General features: G+C 39.0%; 1 protein-coding gene across 7 annotated transcripts in view; it reads right to left on the bottom strand.

The window, feature by feature from the left end:
* Positions 1-18,892, bottom strand: part of sipa1l1 (signal-induced proliferation-associated 1 like 1) — a 309,330-nt gene that overhangs the window by 249,556 nt on the left and 40,882 nt on the right. For 6 of the 7 annotated variants that reach the window (XM_051920056.1, XM_051920059.1, XM_028822023.2 and 3 more), the window contains exon 2: positions 14,642-14,817. The exons of the other annotated variant lie outside the window; for it this stretch is intronic. The gene's annotated coding sequence lies outside the window, so the exon portion shown is untranslated. The remainder of the gene's footprint in view (positions 1-14,641; positions 14,818-18,892) is intronic. 7 annotated transcript variants of the gene reach the window in all.

Raw genomic sequence — 18,892 nt, 5'->3', positions numbered from 1 at the left:
ATTTATGTAAATGTCTTCATAGAGTACCAGCATTCAGACCCAGAGCAGACACATTCTTCTAAGGTCCACACTGGTCTGTCTCTTGGTGCTACAATTGCCTCCCAAATCTCAAAGGTGTGCACGTTAGGTTTACTTGAGTCACAAATATGTGACAAATGTGTGTACTCCAGCCATTAAGTGCAAGAACCACCAGTTGAGCCTGACCTCCATGCAATAAAATAAAGACAGCCAGCCTGGCAAATGGCTTCCTCTGGAAGGGATGTTTAGGGTGGCATTTTATAAGACAAAACAAAAATTACAGTGCCACCAGTTCATTCAGTTGACCATTCAATTGCTGATGTTAACTCAAGAAAATGAAAAATCCCACACATGGGACAAGGCATAGTCAAGCCAAAGTCTGTCCATCTTGCAGTCTCTGACAATGCCAGATACCTTAGTTAATTCTACTCTGACACTAAGCATTTATTTCATTAAGTGCTATTCCCAGCTCTCTTCATTATTAATGACAAAGAAATAGGAGACAAAGGGCACTTGTTCACAATGCCGGGTTATTAACATTATTATTATTGTTTTTTTTTTTTTTTTACATTTACAATAGTCCTTTTGTTTCATAGAAGGATTGTGGTATTGAGTGCTTCTGGCAGCAGTGAAGCCAAGCTGAAATCCTCTCAGCAAATTCAGAAACCCACCCCACCCCCCAACCAATCCACTGCCATGCAAAACACACTGAGCCATTACACTCAGCACTTAGCAAGCCCAGCTGTAATTTGCTAGCATGAGTGTTAATTAAATGTTGAGAGGAAAGATGAGACAATGGAGGCTTTTGAGGTCAAAATAAGTGGGAACTGCAAAAGGCTGTGATTCCCAAAAATGGCTAGCTCATCCGGTGCCATTTCCTCCCATTTCCTGGATTTGACACTCTTCAATAAGCTTGGCATGTAAACCTCGGCAGTGCTATATGACCAGATAAGAACAAAACATTTGGGGCAACTTCTTTAACAGCTATAATTACAGAAATATTACTGAAATATTTGTGCACAAATAATAAAGGACTTTGTAAGTGATGCCTAGCCTCCCATGACCAGGCTGAAATTAACGGACCGCGAGGCTGAGGGAACACACAGACCTTTTATCCAGCATGATTTGACACCGAGGATGCCTCACTGGCATCTCTAAAATGATGATTTGGCACAAGACAAAGTAAAATCTGCAGATGAACTGACGCACCACATCACTCTCTCCCAGGCCATAAGCATTTAGGATCCCTTTTCTTTTTATCTGGTGTGCCCTAAATAGATTGTTGAAGATTTATGTATTATATGTAGCAGTACTTATTTATAAAGTGTATTGTTCAGTCTTTAGAAGAGGGGCTAACTATAGCCAATCATGGCTATCTAACAAGAGTCTATCCTACTAATACTTAAAACAAACAAATTAATAAATGTGACATTCTGGTGCATTCAGACACTTGCAGGAGGTAACTGATTTTCGAGTTAGAGGATTTTAATTTATGTTATTCTATTTTATCAAAGAAACACATATCAAATCTGTGTTTAATAAATATCATTCTTACAATGTGTCACATCCAGAAGTTAACACCGATAACAGAATATAATCATTTACATGTGTCTGCAGACTACATAAACTTGATGATTTTAATAGCGCTTTACAATCATGTATTTGACCACTGAGACAGGTGACGTAAATATTGCATTTGTATGGTTTCTGGCTGAGGAGAGTATTTTTTGTTAACTGTAATCCACACTTCTTAAACACTAAATATTTGTATGGCGTTAAAATTGGTGTAGACACCCGATGCTAAAACCTTCGGCTACAATGGACTCTGATGGATCGGAGATCATTATGGCATTTTGCCTGTACTTTTACTCAAATACTCAGTCAATCAAATCCACAGATAATTTAGTTATGACTTTGTTTCTAATGTAATGTAAATAATACGTTTATTCAATAAACACACAATAGCTTACAGGGCTACTTTGGGGGGCTCCTCTCCTCTTCATTTTATTACTAGATCATTTAAATTAAGTGACTTTTTTCTTTCCATGATTGCATTTTTTATAATGTCCTTTGCACAGCTGTCAACTCCATTTTCTTAGTGTACTTTGAATAGCTCATACTTGGAACTGACATTATAATTGAATTTTTCAGGCATAAACAAGATTGTTTTTATAATGTATTTGTATGTGTTGATAAAATAAGCAATAAATGTAACAGCTGGAATTTTATTACACATTATAGGCGAATTGTCAATGCGAAGTGCCAGTTATTTCCTGAATGAGAATAAAAATATTTATGTTAAGCGGCACGGTGTCCTAGTCCCGACTCCACACCTCTAACACACATCTTAATTTAACAGCACAGACATTCACTTGTGAGGTTGTTTCTAGCGCAGTGTTAACAGAGAGTTTATTCACTAAACACACAAAGGCTTACTGAACCATTTCATTTTATTACTAGATAATTTAAATTAAGCAACTTTTTTCATTCCTTGTTTGCTGTTTTTATTTTTTAGGTTTACTAGGGGGCTTTGTCCTTTGCTCCCTTCAGTCACCAACACCACCGGCCTGCGCTACACAGCAGCCACTTCGCGTCTCTGCTGCTCGTGTATGTGGATTTCACTTTCACCAAACAACAAATCTTTTAATTCTTTTCATTGGGAAGAAACACTACTTTTCCCTGAAGGCAACACGAATTAGACGATCTACAAGTCTCCAACTTGAGTTTAAATCCGAACAATATACTCTATCTCTTTTTGCTGTTCCGTTATTTTACTGAGTAATAATTTCCATTTGTTTACACTAATGTGATCTTTACTATAATTTTTTTCAGACTTTAGAATTTTAGTACTTTCATTATCCCTAACCTGCTCTGCATGTGCATGACGCCAACGTTTTTGAATTCTTTACGACGTTCTACTTTATCATCTACTCTTTGTCTTTTATTTCCGGCCCCGGGCGTGGTTAAATTTCTTGGCACAAAGTCTTGCCTCGTGGGACGTGAAAGTATCTCTCTGAAAAAGTCACATCTCGTCCCAGGATTTTTTATTATAATAGAGAGATGTACAGTGGAACCTCAGTTAATGTCTTGGTTAAGAACCGAAATTTGGATAACGAATGCAAGCACAGACCGTTTTTTGTGCGTTCATGCTCATTTGTGCTTTGGCACACTTGCTGTAAACAATGCTTTTCTGAGTGTTGTGTTCACTAACGTTACTTTTTTGTTATTTTTTCAGTTTCGATGTTATTTTTTTATTTACATATCTACTCGTTATGGCACCTAAGAAAGAGAAAAGTGTTAGTGATAGTGGCAGTAGGAAACGTGTTAGTGTAGCAGTAAAGAAAGAAATTATAGCAAAACATGAGAATGGCATTCGTTTTTCCGACATCGCAAAGGAATATAATATGGCGAAATCGATGGTCTCTACAATTCTAAAGAACAAAGAGACATTTAAGGCGGCTGAAGTGGAGTGACTGTGTTAACGAAACAAAGGTCTAAAGTGCTAGAAGAAGTGGAAAAACTGCTGTGAATTTGGGTAAATGAAAAGCAGCTGGCTGGAGACAGTGTTAGCGAAGCAATAATTTGTGAAAAGACTAAGCAGTTACGCAGTGATTTGTTGACCAAAACACCCAGTGCAAGTGCTGACGAGCAAGACTTTAAAGCGAGTAGAGGTGGTTTGATCATTTTCGCTGGCAACGTGGAATTCATAGTGTTATAAGGCACGGGAAGGCTGCAAGTTCAAATGAAACAGCAGCAAAAGCATTTGTGGATGAATTCACGGAGTTTGTTGAAAGTGAAGGCTACGTCTCACATCAAGTGTTTAATCGCAACGAGACAGGGTTATTCTGGATAAAAATGCCCAGAACAACCTACATCACCCAAGAGGAGAAGGCACTACCCGGACACAAGCCTATGAAAGACAGGCTTACACTTTTATTTTGCACTAATACAAGTGGTGACTTTAAGGTCAAGCCACTTCTAGTCTGCCACAATGAAAATCCCAGTGTCTTTAAGCACAATAATATGATAAAGTCTAAACTGCCTGTACAATGGAGGGCAAATAGCAAGGCATGGGTAACTCGGACCTTATTTATGGATTGGCCGACAGAAGTGTTTGCCCCAACTGTCAAAAATTATCTTCAGGAAAAGGATCTTCCTCTTAGATGTCTTCTCTTAATAGATAATGCTCCTGCACATCCACCAGGTTTGGAGGAAGAACTGGATATCAAGTATGACTTCATCAATGTCAAATTTCTTCCACCCAATGCTACTCCATTACTGCAACCGAGGGATCAGCAGGTCATTTCCAATTTCAAGAAGCTATACAACCAAGGCACTGTTTTCCAGGGGCCTCATGCATAACGCCATGCGTAGAATTCGCACTGTAACATGACGTAAGCACAAAAGCCAAAATTTGCTTACGCACAGAAAAATCCAGATGCAGGAATCTGTGCGTTCAGCAACTTCCACGTTCTTCCGCTACATAAATCCCGTTCAGCGTGGAAATAAACGCACGTGCACGCGCTTGCTGTCCCGCCCCAACTCCTCCCAGAATTACGCCTCTTTGAATATGCAAATCAATATAAATAGCCCTTAAGCCCAGCGTTCTGTGAAAAGGCAATGGCAAAAGTACAAGGAAAAATAGAAGAATTTCAGCGAATACCAAATGGAGCAAAGAAAAACGTACTATTTGTTGGTTTAAACACTTACATAAGCAACAAAAGGAAGTTGATCGAGTGACATAGCGTGTCAGAGAAACTCGAAAGCTCAAGTTCACAAAGTCGCACTGTGCCCGAAATAAAAAAGTTGTCACATATCAAAGTCGGCATGAAAAGGCGACTCGTAGCCCAACGTCTGAGTGTCATATGAAAACTTATTAGGGTACAGTGGAAAAAAAAGGCACACAGTGTGAAAAAAGCACGAAATGTCAACTTTAATCTCGAAATTTCCACTTTAATCACGTCGTTTATTTTGTCATTAAAGTAGAACATCATAAACTTCATTTTAAAATCGTTTAATTTACTAGTTTCTCAAATCCCATCGTAACTAAAGTAGCACGTTAAATGCTTTGTTTTGTATTTGATCTTATATGTGCTCTATGTGCCTGAATCACTACGTGCTCTTCCTCCGACAGGACACAGAATCCATTACGTTCGTAATATTACAGCTCTCTGAGTAATTAAAATACTGAGAAGTATACGTGATATCATTTTCAAGATGATATGAGTTAAAGCATGTTATTAAACATGGGAACACGGTGGCGCAGTGATTGTTCATGTCTTACAGCAAGATTCTTGCTGCGCCATGCGTGACCTTCAAAGAAATGCTTTATTACAGAAGTATTGTCTTTTTCAAACGTACTAACCTCCAATTCCTGTCCATACTTTTCTTTCTCCAAATACCCAATCGCCACACAATCAGCTCTGTAGTAGACGTTAAGCCATCTGTAAGCTTAGAACGCCGATTCTTAAAAACTTTTAAGGAACATCGAAATATCTTCGCAATGTTTAATTATTCTATCCATGTATCCTTCCAATGTCGCGCCAGCCACAGCATGAAAACAACGCGAGGCAGGAACAAACTGTGAACGAAGCTCAAGCTCGCTAGCGCTGCGGCACCGTGTAGTTAAAGTTTTATCTGTATAATATAATCAACATATTTTGCTGTATTTCATCTTAAAAATGATATCGTCATCATATGTAAATACACGCTTTATAAAGTGGCTCAGGTTGTGCAATACAGTAATCCCTCGCTACTTCGCGGTTCACTTTTCGCGGATTCACAACTTCGCAGGTTTTTAAATACAAGTGATTGTCCGCCTATTGCGGAAGTTATGTTCCAGACCCATCAGCAACAGGAGAAAATCCGCGATATAGAAAGACCATATAAATAAACATTTTTATAGTTTAAGCCTTAAAATACCCATCCCACATGCTTTAAACACATGTAAACTTATAAAACACACTTTGTTAACACATATGATGTGTGGATGTCGGGCTAAGGATATGAGTAACATCTCACTATTATAAAACATTTTCACGCAAGACAAGACAGTGAGACAGGAAAATTGGTGATGTACAGGCTTTTAAATTATTGACAGGCAGAGCGACAAGCAGCACAAAGCCAGCACAAAGTCCACTTCTCCTTAGTGTTCATTCAGCTCCCCACCCCCTTAACAATGCGAACTGCGCCTCCGGGGAGGGGGGTTTGAGCGAACGTGCGTTCAGCCCTCACAAAACCACACACACACTCCTCCTCCTCCTTCTGAACACGCAGAGCGACAAGCAGGCATTTTGGCAGAAGCAGCACAAAGTCCATTTCTGCTCAACGTGAGTTCAGCTGCCCCCCTTCACAAAGCGAGTGCAGACACATTGACGTCTGATCGCTGCGTGCAGTGTGCAGTGTTGGTCTCCGGTGTTTAAGAATGTAGAAAGTATTTAAGAGCATAGGAAGTGTTTATAAGAGTGTGGGAAAGGTTAACAAGAGAGTGAGAAAAGTTTATAAGAGTGTGGGAAGGGTTTATAAAGCCTTAAAATATGTATAAATAATAAAATAAATATAGGTCGCTACTTCGCGGATTTTCACCTATCGCGGGGGGCTCTGGAACGTAACCCCCGCGATAGGTGAGGGATTACTGTAATATAACTGTATCATAAGTACAATTACCTCACGGTAACTTGCAAGTACAAACAATTCTACAAGGAGCACCTGAGCCGCCGTCGTGGATGTGGATCTAAGAAAGGGTAACCACAGAGGAACAGTATTACTGCTTTGACGCTGGGTGCCGCAAGTCTGCAAAACCTAACGGAGAACTTGCGTACGACAGGGTATGAGGTACCATGGAAAAATGCGTGGCTTTACGCCAAGTGTAGGTTTTATACATCGCGATTTGAACATGGAAACGTTCTTACGCGACATTTCTATGCGTACGCACCATTTATACATGAGGCCCCTGGTGTTTTCAGGTCACTAATGACACTGATTTGACCCTTCGAGTTTTTTGGAAGGAGCACTTTAACATCCTCCAGTGCATCAACCTCATTGACAAAACCTGGAGTGAGGTGTCTTCCCGCACATTGCAATCTGCCTGGAGGAAACTCTGGCCAAGTTATGTCCCAAAGCGAGACTTCAAGGGATTTGAAGCAGAGAGCTCTGCTGAAGTAGTGAATGAAATCGTGTCCATTGGCAAGAGTATGGGATTAGAGGTCAATGATGCCGACGTGGAGGAGTAGATGGAGGACCATCGAGATGAACTAACCACAGGAGAACTGGTTGTCTTGCAGTAAGAACAGGTGAAAGCCTTACAGGAAGAGCATTCGTCAGAGGAGGTTAGGGAGGAAATCACCAGTGCTCAGATAAAGGAAATTTGCAATAAGTGGAATGATGTGCAGGAATTTATTGAGAAGCACCACACTAACAAAGTTGTGACTAATAGGGCAATTAACATAATGAATGACAACGCGATATCGCATTTTAGAAAAATTCTGCAGCAAAGAAAAAGACAAATCTCATTAGATCGCTTTCTTGTGCCCAAAGAAAAGGAATCGTGACATGAAAAAAACCCCGAATCAGTGTTACCCGATGTTTTTATGGAGGGGGATTCCCCTTCAAAACAGTAGCTTCCTTCTCCTCCTCCTCTGCTATCCACCTATGCCACCAACTACAACAAACAAGATAAATACAGTGCTGTTTTATTTAATTTAGTTTATTTGGTTATACTAATGATATATACATTTTTTTCTATATTTTTCATCACAGAAAAACCCTTAAAAAAATAAAATTACAAAATTTCTGAGGCTGGAACGGATTAATTGTATTTACATTAATGGTTAGCGAACGTTTTGGTTAACGAACAGAGTCGCAGAACGGATTAAGTTTGTTAACTGAGGTTTCACTGTATACAGTTAGCTGTGCTACTCACCAGCTTTACCGGGAGGGCCTCAGTTATAGTGGCATGGGTTAATTGGCTGTATCAGAAGTACTATGCAGCCAACTTAGTACATTTATGTTTACAATATTTGTTACTTTTGTTTACTTTGTTACCAGAGGCAAATATTGTTTCACTGGAGTTCCTTACTCTGAAGTATGCTGGATACAGCTGTCCAGGAGTAAAACAATCCTGCCATAGATTAGCGCTTGCTTTTCCTATTGACTGCCCTTGGCTTTTATTGATTATATATGAAACTCTACTGTTAACTGTTTTCAACTGAAACAAGTAATTGGTTAATTAATGGGAATTTAGGGTATGAATATAATTTCACCTGTAGCACAACTTATAAAAATGTTTGCTTCAGTGACATATAAATCTTGTAACGTTACAGAGTTTTGAAGGATTTAGATTAAAAGCAACATACAGTAAACCACATTCTAATAATAATTAATTACATTTATATAGCATTCTACTTTCACTTATCACAGAATTGACTTTTCAGGCTTCATGTTTACATGACGTGTGCAATGAACTGAACTTTAAAAGCATTGTTCAGGGAAAAAAAAAAAAAACAGGTGAAATGAAAAAAAAGTTGGGATGCTGCGTAAAATGTAAATAAAAACAGAATGCAATGATATGCAGATATCATGATCCCGTATTTTATTCACAATAGAACACAGAAAACATATCAAATGTTTAAACTATGGAAATATATCATTTTCAGACAAGAATACGGTTATTTTGAATTTGATGGCAGCAACACGTCTCAAAAAAGTTGGGACAGGGCCACATTTACCACTGTGTAGCATCCCCGCCTCTTCTTTTAACAAACAGTCTGTAAACGTCTGGGAACTGAGGAGACCAGTTGCTGGACTTTTGGGAGAGGAACGTTGTCCCATTCTCGACTGATATAGGATTCTAGCTTTTCAACAGTCCTGAGTTGTCTTTGTCATATTTTTCATTTCATGTTTTTGATTGGTGAAAGGTCTGGACTGAAGGCAGGCCAGTTTAGCACATGAACTCCTTTACTACAAAGCCATGCTGTTGTAATAGATGCAGTATGCAATTTAGAGTGAAAAACACGTTGTCTGGATGGGAGCAGATGTTGCTCAAAAACCTTTCAGCATTGATGGTGCCTTTCGAGATGTGCAAGCTGCCAATTCCATAGGCATTAATGCACCCCCACACCATCAGAGATGTAGGCTTTTGAACTGAGCACTGAGAACAAGCCGGATGGTTCCTCTCCTCTGTAGTTCGGAGGACACAGTGTCCCGTGTTTTCTAAAAAGAATGTCAAATTTCGGTTTGCTTGTCCACAGAACAGTTTACCACTTTGCCTCAGTCCATTTTAAATAAGCTTTGGCCCAGAAAAGACGATGGTGGATCATATTCACGTATGGCTTCTTCTCTGCATGATGAAGTTTTAACCTGCATTTGTGGATGGCACAGCGAACTGTGCCCATACAGTGACTTCCATGACAGAATCAGGCCTGTTTATAATGTAATACAGCCAGAGGGCCTGAAGGTCATGGGTATCCAACATTGATGTTCGGTCTTGTCCTCTGCACACAGAGATTTCTCCACATTCTTAGAATCTTTTGATGATATTATGTACTGTAGATGATGAGCTATTCAAAGTCTTCACAATTTTACAGTGAGGAATAGGATTCTGACATTGTTCCACAATTTGTACACAGTTTTTGCAGATGGGTGAACCTCTGCCCATCTTTACTTCAAAGAGACTCTGCCTCTCTAACATGCTCTTTTTATACCCAATCATGTTACTGACCTGTTACCAATCAACCTAATTAGTTGCAAAATGTTCCTCCAGCTGTTTCTTATCAGTACAACTTACTTTTTCAGCCTGTTGTCCCCATCCCAACTTTTTGAGACATGCTGCTGCCATTAAATTCAAAATGAGCTAATATTTTTCATGAAATAGTAAAATGTCTCACTTTCATCATCTGATATGTTTTCTATGTTTTATTGTGAATAAAATGTGGGTTTTTGAGATTTGAAAATCACTGCACTTTGTTTTTATTTACATTTTACACAATGTCCCAACCTTTTTAGGAATTTGGGTTATAATATGGTGAACTACGGACTGCATTCACCTCCTCTATGAAGTGTTTGCTGCACAAGCAGTTAAACTGACCAAACCATGCTGTAGCTTCTGGCTTGTAGTAGGATGGTATACTCTACATCCCAGTTCTCAGCCACACTGAATGTATTGCTCCTCCAAATGCCCTTGCCACCGTGCTGCTCAAAGTATATATACTATATATAAGTGAGATTGACAATCCAATGGGGCAACCATACACTACACCCCCACCCCCCATTAAATCTGTTTGTATTGCATACCGCACTGTGAGCAGTAAGAAGAAGATGACAGAATACAGAGAACTGTATGCACTCAAGGACGCAACTTGCTTCTTTGAGCTTAGCCGAACTTTCGCCCTTCCACTTTGGCCTTCATTTTTATTAAGCAGTGCTCCCATTTCTCTGCTTCTGCTCTGAAATCCTTCTCAATGCACAGCCAAAAAAAAAAATTAGCGAGTCAACAAGTCAGTCAGCTTTGAAAGACAGACAGACAGACAGACAGACAGACAGACAGACAGACAGACAGACAGACAGACAGACAGACAGACAGAAAGAGGCAGTATGTTTGTGCCCAAGCTTCGGATCGAAGACAAAGGTAACAATTAGGATAGTAAGGGACAGGATAACAGGCAGTGTAAGGAACTTCTGATTTGTTATTTCGACTTTTCTTTTGATTTTTTAACGCAAGGTATTCTATATTTTGTTTTGTGTTTTGACTCTAGTGTGACCACAGATTATTACATTGGATTGCCCCTAAAGAAAGCTTACCATTTTCCAGTGTCTTTCTTTGAACTAAACTTTAATGTCTCTATAGACTCTACCATAACAGTATGGCAGTAATGCTATCCACTCCACAGTCATGGATTTGTCACACTTAAGACTCATAGTATCAGCCTGTGTCTTATATGAGCAGAGAAAAAATGTGGGTAGAAAAATGTTATGAACAAAATTACCAGGAGAAAAAAGATGCCTGAAAAGAATAAATTAGAGAAAAGAATTAAACTAAGAGGAAATATAAGCAGCCAGGAAATCAATGGAACCAAAGTGAAGTGCTAAAAGTGCAAAGTCAAAATCAAAGCTAGAACTCTTTCATTGTTACTGATCTGTCTTTGCCTGTCTACACTGTGGGATTATAAAAGATTTTAGATTTTTGTTTTATGTTTTAGACATTGGGAGACGCATGGTGCCAATTTTTAAAGTGACACAACATGACACATAAACATCTGCATGCATGACCAATAACGGGGTGTAACTGCTAACAACAGTATGCCGTTTCCCATGGTAAACACAATGTTATGATAACATGAAAAATAAAATGATACAATAAGTCAAAACAATAATCATTCAATGAGAATTTTCTACAGTGCTGAATAAAATGGATATAGCCACATCATTATTTTATTTTCATTTAGAATTTTTTACAGGATGATGATATCATTACTGTGCCAACCTGGATTCTGGTTGCTATGACACCATTTCTCAATAGTGGATATGGCTACCTGTGCATTTGATTCTATGGCAGCCACCATATTTAAACCTGAGCAAGTATGCTCTACCATTGTCCAAAGTTTGTTCTCAGAGGAAAGGCCTTTTGTTACCTTGAGAACATTTGTATCTTGGGTAATTTCTTCTTGGTTTTAAACTTGTTTTGGTACAACAAAGCTCATATTGTTGTTCTGCTTTGTTACTGATTTCTAGACATCGGTGTATTGATCCTGGGCCTGTCCTGACAACTGCTCGTTTCCTAATAATTCAGACCTATTCAAGTCTTCTTTCTTAACCTCCTTAGCGTTGGGTTTACTCCATGAAAAACAAGCCATTAAAGTTGAATTTCTTCCTACAATAAAAATGTTATTACATGTAACAGAAACATGAAAATATCAAAACCTCAATATACAGTATATACAGTAGAAAAGGTCTGTCAAGTATTCACTGCTGTACTGATGCAGATTTTATCCTTTGTGTCAGACATTTTGAAACAGTCACCAACACATGCTCAATTGATGGTGCAATTGAGACAGCAGACGCTTGCTTCTTCACACACTTTTCTTATAATATTCTCTCTCTTGTTTGCACGTGAGAAGGTAGAATGTCAGTGGCAGACCCACACGATTGACACACCCTTTGTGTTATTACAGGTTGCCACAGCACAAGGCTTAGCGACCTTCACACTTCTGCTTACATGAACAAAGACATGTGCTGCATTATGAAAAGAGCTCTGGGGGCTAACATCTTGCTTGTCCTTGCACTCTATTCCAATCATTGTGCCATTTTGTCACGCAGCTACCATTGTGCAACACTGAAGCCTCACACAACTAAATTCACCATGTATATCACGGCAGTTTGGTTGTACAGTACTGTGTTATGTATCAGTTTCACTTTCCATGTCAACATCTGATGACCAATTCACATCATCATCACTATCGCTCGATTCAATTTCAGTTTGTTCCAAAACTGCCTTTACAGCTTTTAGTTTAACATTTTTAGTTGGGGGCTCCACACCACTCATGAATATTGACAGAGTGTCACATCATATAGATGTATTAATGATTTCTTGCAACATGATTATTTCATTCACTAGATGGCCACAAAGTACTGCCTTGAGTGTTATTCAAACTTGAAAATATAAAGTGGATCACTACAAGTCACCCCAAGTTGGACTCGTGGTTAACCATAACTGCATGGAATTCCAAGCCCAAGTCATGCTCTGGGTTAATGCCAAAGGGGTTAATAGATCAAATTGGTTGCAAATGTCTGGACGTCCATCAACACATTTTTGAGTGTTATTCAAACTTGAAAATCTAAAGTGGATCATTACAAGTCACCCCAAGTTGGACTTGTGGTTAACCGTAACTGCATGGAATTCCAAGCCCAAGTCATGCTCGGGGTTAATGCCAAAGGGGTTAATAGATCAAATTGGTTGCAAATGTCTGGACGTCCATCAACACATTTCAAAGAATAAAAACCCAGTATGAGCAACTGTGCTTTGAGATAGACTAGCAACCCATCTAAGATTAGACATATGATCTAATGCAACCATAGTAGACTCTGCTTCACTGCAAAAAGAATCAGAGAAGTGGACAGCTGTATAAACATAGACAAAGGTAATGCAACAACACCAACTAATGCACAGTCCCAATGGGATGGGAGATCAACATCTTTTAGGTGAGGTGTCCAAGCACAGTTGCAAGTTATTCATTCAGTCTACTATAGACTGCTTCTACCACAAAGGTAAAAATGGAAAATGAACTAAGAGGCAGCACATCATATCAAAGCCTGAAATTCACAGTTTTAGATTTGTTAAAACTCACGGGGGGCAAGCAAGACATGCTGGCAACTAAAGAAAAGCCACCACACAGAGGTCAAACATGACTCAGTGCATATATAAAAAACAGCACACACTGAAATGTTAGCAGGGACATATTGAAATGAGAAGTGCCGCCTAAGAGCACTTTCTCTGGCAGAATGCATTTTATGTAACTCTTTCAATTGATTAGATTCATGCAGGTCCCTAAACAGCAGTCAAGTCAACATGATTAATGCAGTTTTCACACTGCACTTTTAAATGGCCTTTAGGGAAGTGCTTGTGGACTGACTGGTGCTGGCTTACTCCATGCAAGTGCATATTGACAGAATACACAACAATTGACATTATTTTTTAATCAATTACGTTTATGGAAGTTTAAAAAGGTGGCAAAACTGTATTTGTGCATTAAAAAAAAATAAGAGCCATGCTGCTTTATCCATTTAATCATCCTCCACCTAAAAACTATAGTGCATTTAAAAAAAAAAAAAAATTAAAACAATAAATCAAGGCATTGACTAGCATTTCATCCCTGCTTCAGCATCTTTTCTGTACCACACTAGAGTGGTCTTTGTGATTTAAACTCAAAACACGGTTAAGCAAGCTTTGCACCATAAGCAACTTTAAGATCTTCTATACTGCAGTCCATACTTTCTCTGCCTAGAGGAACAAAACAATTGATTCATGGCAGAAGTCCAAATGTTTGTGTAGCTCATTTAGTATCATCTTGCAAAGGTAGATGGGAGGACAAAGGGATTACAGAGTGGCACAGCTATGTATGAGCCGAAGCTTAATAAGGTAGGAACCTGAATATAGTGCCATCCATATAAAGGTTTTCACTGCAGCTGTGCTCTTCAGTTCAGTCATCATTTTTGAACCAACTTCATTCAATTCAAAGTCATTGGGGGGTTGAGGTCAGGGGTCCAATTCTACAAGTCAGGATCTGTCCCTGGATAGATGGGCAGGCATGATTCTCATCATCCATTGCTTCCATGCAACAAAGTAGCACTTTACATTTATTTTGAATAATTCTCTCATACAACACAACAAACGTGATAAGCTGCTTAGAGAAATGATGGTTAAAATCAGAGCATGCAACTGGTTTAAGAGGTATGAGTGGGTTGAATTTAATGAGTACAAACATGAATGGCATTAGTCTGATGATGGAACACACCGACACAAGTATCACGTCTCTTTTTTAAACTCACTCTGCCTGTAAAAAACTGTTAAACATGTCATCTTTTATCTATCTTTTAAGAGGACAAATTAAAAGGGGACATGGTCACTCACCTGTCTTCTTTCACTTCCTGAGCCAAAACAACCACATACTGGAAGAACAGCTGTGACCCCGCCTCTGTCTCCTCCCCTTCTGCTCTGTCACAGAGAAGGGTTTATAGGTGCATGTAATATGCGTACAAGTAGGTCCTCCATACAATGGGGGGCCCAGCTTCAAACTCCAAAAGTGACTAAAAAAAAAAAAAAAAAAAAGACATGATGTCTCGTGTCTTTTCAATTCTGTATTTTCTGTGAATCTGATGATGTTTGACAAAAAGACACATTTTTGCTTGATTCCCCCCTCTGCTGCACAATTTAAAATTACAAATCAAACAATTCCAATGTGATTAAAGTGCGCAGTGCAGACTTTCATTTAATGTGATTTGCATACATTTCGGTCGCAGCATATAGAAATGACAACACTTTTTATACATGCCTCCTCCCCCCCATTTCAGGCCACAATAATGTATGGCACACTTGGCATCGCAGGTGTTTGTGATTCCTCAGGTGTGTTTCATGGCTTCATAAGGTACCTTGGCTTACTTCTACCCTTTGTAGTCTGTAGTGGCCATTGTTCAACATGAGGACAAGGGCTGTGCTAACGAAAGTGAAAGAAGCCATTATGAGGCTGACAAACAAGAATAAAACCTTTCGAAATGTTGGTAAAACTTTAGGATAACCTAAATCAACAGTCTGAAATATCATGAAGAAGAACAAATGCACTGGTGAGCCCAGTAATCACAAAGTGACTGGTAGGCCAAGGAAGACCTCCACAGCCGATGACAGAAGAATCCTCACTATAGTCACAAAAAAGCCCCAAATGCCTGTCTGACAGATTAGAAACAGTCATTAGCAGGCAGCTGTGGATGTGTCAGAGACAATTGTCAGCAGAAGAGTTCGCAAACAGAAATACAGAGGCCACACTGCAAGATTGAAACCATTAGTTAGCCACAAAAACAGGATGGCCAAATTAAAAAGATCTTGCAGAATTCTGGAAAAAATTTCTTCTGAACAGACAAGGTAAAGATGAACCTGCATCAGAGTGATGTCAAGAGCAAAATGTAGAGCCGAGAAGGCCCTGCCCAAGATTTAAAGCAGACCACCTCATCTCTTAAACATGGTGCTGGGTCTGTTATGGCTTGGGCATGTATGACTGCTATAGGTCCTGGCACACTGCTCTTCATTGATGAAGTAACTGCTCACAGCAGTAGCCCTATGGATTCTGAGGTGTATAGAAACACAGATCTGCTCAAGTTCTAGTAAAGCCTCCAAACTCACTGAACGGTGTTTCATCCTACAACAAGATAATGATCTAAACATACTGCTAAGGCAACAAAGGAGTTTTTCAAAGCTAACAAATAGAAAATGCTTGAATATCCAAGCCAGTAACCCAGTTTAAAACCAATTGAGCAGGCTTCTTCATATACGCTATAGAGAAAACTTAAGAGGATAAGCCCCCTGAAACAAGCAGGAGCTGAAGATGGCTGCATCAAAGGCTTGGAAGAGCATCGGCAGAGAAGATCCTCAGCACCTGCACATTACATGCAAGGGACATATGATAAAGTCCTAAATATGATGGCTTTAACAGACTTGCCATTGCTGTGTCCCAAACATTACAGTGCCCTGAAATGGGGGGGACCATGTATAAAAAGTGTTGTGCGACCAAAATGTCTGCAATCCCCTTAAATGAAAGTCTGCAATGTGCACTTCAATCAGAGCTGATGTGTCTGGTTTGTGATTGAAACTGTGGGGCAGGGGGGAAAATTAAAGAAAAATTAGTCTTTGTCCCAAATATTATAGAGGGCACTATACTAAACCAAATAGTATAGTTTACAATACAGTACCTCAAATAAAGAATGAGAGAGCACACAAATCTATTTTTGGAAAAGTTAGTTTGATTTCCTAATAAAATAGAATAAATTTGGATGATAAGGATTCCACCGACTAAGACAAGCTTATCTTCATTGTTAACTGGTTTGAAGAAGAGCAATACACAACAAGGGAAAAACAAACATTCTGGGGGAGATAATAGAGTACTAAACAACAAACCAAGTTTAATAAATTATTTACTGAAGGCTGGAAAGATCCAGGAATAGGAGCCCAGAATAGGTTTGCAGTGAGCAAAAAAATACCCATAAAACCTTTGGTAGCTATGAAAAACCTGTGTCACATTACGCAACTTCTAGTCATTGAGTATATCAGATTTGTTGACCACAGTTGTGGATGCTGTTGCTGAACCGTGGTTTTAAATTAATAAAAAAAAAAAAAAAAAAAAATCACTGGCCATATCACATTTAGCATCTGAGTCCCTATCTTGCAGCAGAGCTGTGCTGGCCCCTTTTTCTGACAGCCAAAGTGCTGCCTGAAATAACCTTCCACATGTGTAGTCCTCCCAACATTCTCCTCTAATGTGAAAAGGTGTGCACACCCTAGGAGAGACAGAGAATCACAGCTCCTTATATGAAGGATCAACAGCTGCAGTGGCTTCAGCACCAATCTCTGCCCGTTATATATTTTTCCATTCTGTTATGGTAGGACAAAACATGAGACATTAAGCAGATGAGCTTCTCTTCCATTTGTGAGATCTTTCATTTTTGTCACTGCATTCTACGCATTGTACTTCCAGAGCATTGATTAGTTTTCAGGTCTCATGCACATAGAACCACCCCATGTCTAAAAACAAAACCAAAACACCAAGTCGTAGACAAGTTGGAGTGAGTCACGGTGTATGTCATGTCATGGGATTGGCTTCACAGGAGTGAAGCCTCCGACTCACTAAGTTCATGTAGTTGAAGGCTATGGCTAAACATTGCTAGAAAAGTGCCATAATGTGACAAGGATTAAGGTGGGAGAAGCGAAAGTATCAAAAACTCTAAGCACTCATTTCCTCATAATTACTCACAAACAGAACAAGCTAGTAGACACGAAATGTATGTGAAGATCATTCAGTTATTCATAGACCATCACACATTGATTGATCCAGAGCTAGCAGCCGAGGATAAATAAACATGGTCTGAACATAACCATGATAGAGACTGGTAATCCAGCTCAAAGTACAGACCTGGGGCCTCATTTCTAAAGCTTTGCATGATCTTGAGTGTGAAAATACATGAATGCCAAAAAACAGGAAAATGTGTACAGCAAAAAAAAAAGATTTATAAAAGTTGACGTACGTACTTTTCTAAGCAATTTATAAATCACAATCACCATGTAAATGTGCAGTCATGATTGCACCTCAAACTCTGCCCGAGTTCACACTGAAACAACCACATATGAAAAGTAGCATGAAAGAGATTGGTATTACAGCTTGAAATACAGATGTTGAGCACTATAGCAACCAAATTTAATAAACTATATTGATTATTTATTACTGAAGAGATAGGAAGATCCAGAAGATAGGTTCAAATACAATCATGAAGGTAAATGGCATAGAGCAGAATAATGGCTAGAAACAAACTCCCCTTCCACACATATACCTGGCCCAATCACATAACTACAGAGAAGAGTGAGCTAGTATGCATATTTTCAGCTAAATTTAACCAAGTAAGCTCAGGAACAAAAGCTGAGGACAATCTCATTATTAGTGCCATTGAGGACTTCTGTCAAAGAGACCAAAGACGAGGTGGAGTACAGCAAGAAATACACCCTACCTGCCTGAGTATATACCTAGGCCCTTTACCATAACTTGAGAATGCAATGATTATGAGCACATTTTCATTAGATTCACTGATTGGTTTGTGAGAAGATGCTAAAATACTAAAGAATAGAAAACATTCTGCTGGTGTAAGCTATCCAGAGCTTAAAAAACTGTCATGACACAAACACTAAAAATATGACATACATGAGCAGAGGAAAGAATGGTCCACAGTTAAGTAGATTTTTGGCCGACTTTATTTAATTTGTAAAAAGCCAGGAAGATCTGGTTGATTGAGCATTAACTGACACAGAATGGCTAAGGGTTCATGAAATTTATAAATACCATGAACTGTAGTGATTGGAAAACAGCAAGACATGAGTCCCCAAGAGCAAACCTGTCTTACAACAATAACACAAGAAGACAATAAGCTAGATTGCACAAACTATCATTTCTTCATAATTAAGACCAGCATCTGATGGTGAAGATATAGAGAAAACTACCAAGAATTAAAAGTAATGCAGAATCAAGTTAAACGGGTGCATACCTATCTACCCACTCTGTACAGTGTCCTTTTTTTTTTTTTTTTGCAAACTCTTACAGGTTCTTTGCTAAGAGACATGCAAAGTTTG

This window comes from Erpetoichthys calabaricus, chromosome 16 (genome assembly GCF_900747795.2).
Source record: "Erpetoichthys calabaricus chromosome 16, fErpCal1.3, whole genome shotgun sequence".
Taxonomy (NCBI): Eukaryota; Metazoa; Chordata; class Cladistia; order Polypteriformes; family Polypteridae; genus Erpetoichthys; species Erpetoichthys calabaricus.
The sequence above is the reverse complement of the archived record's forward strand: the minus strand, read 5'-3'. Positions and strand labels throughout refer to the sequence as shown.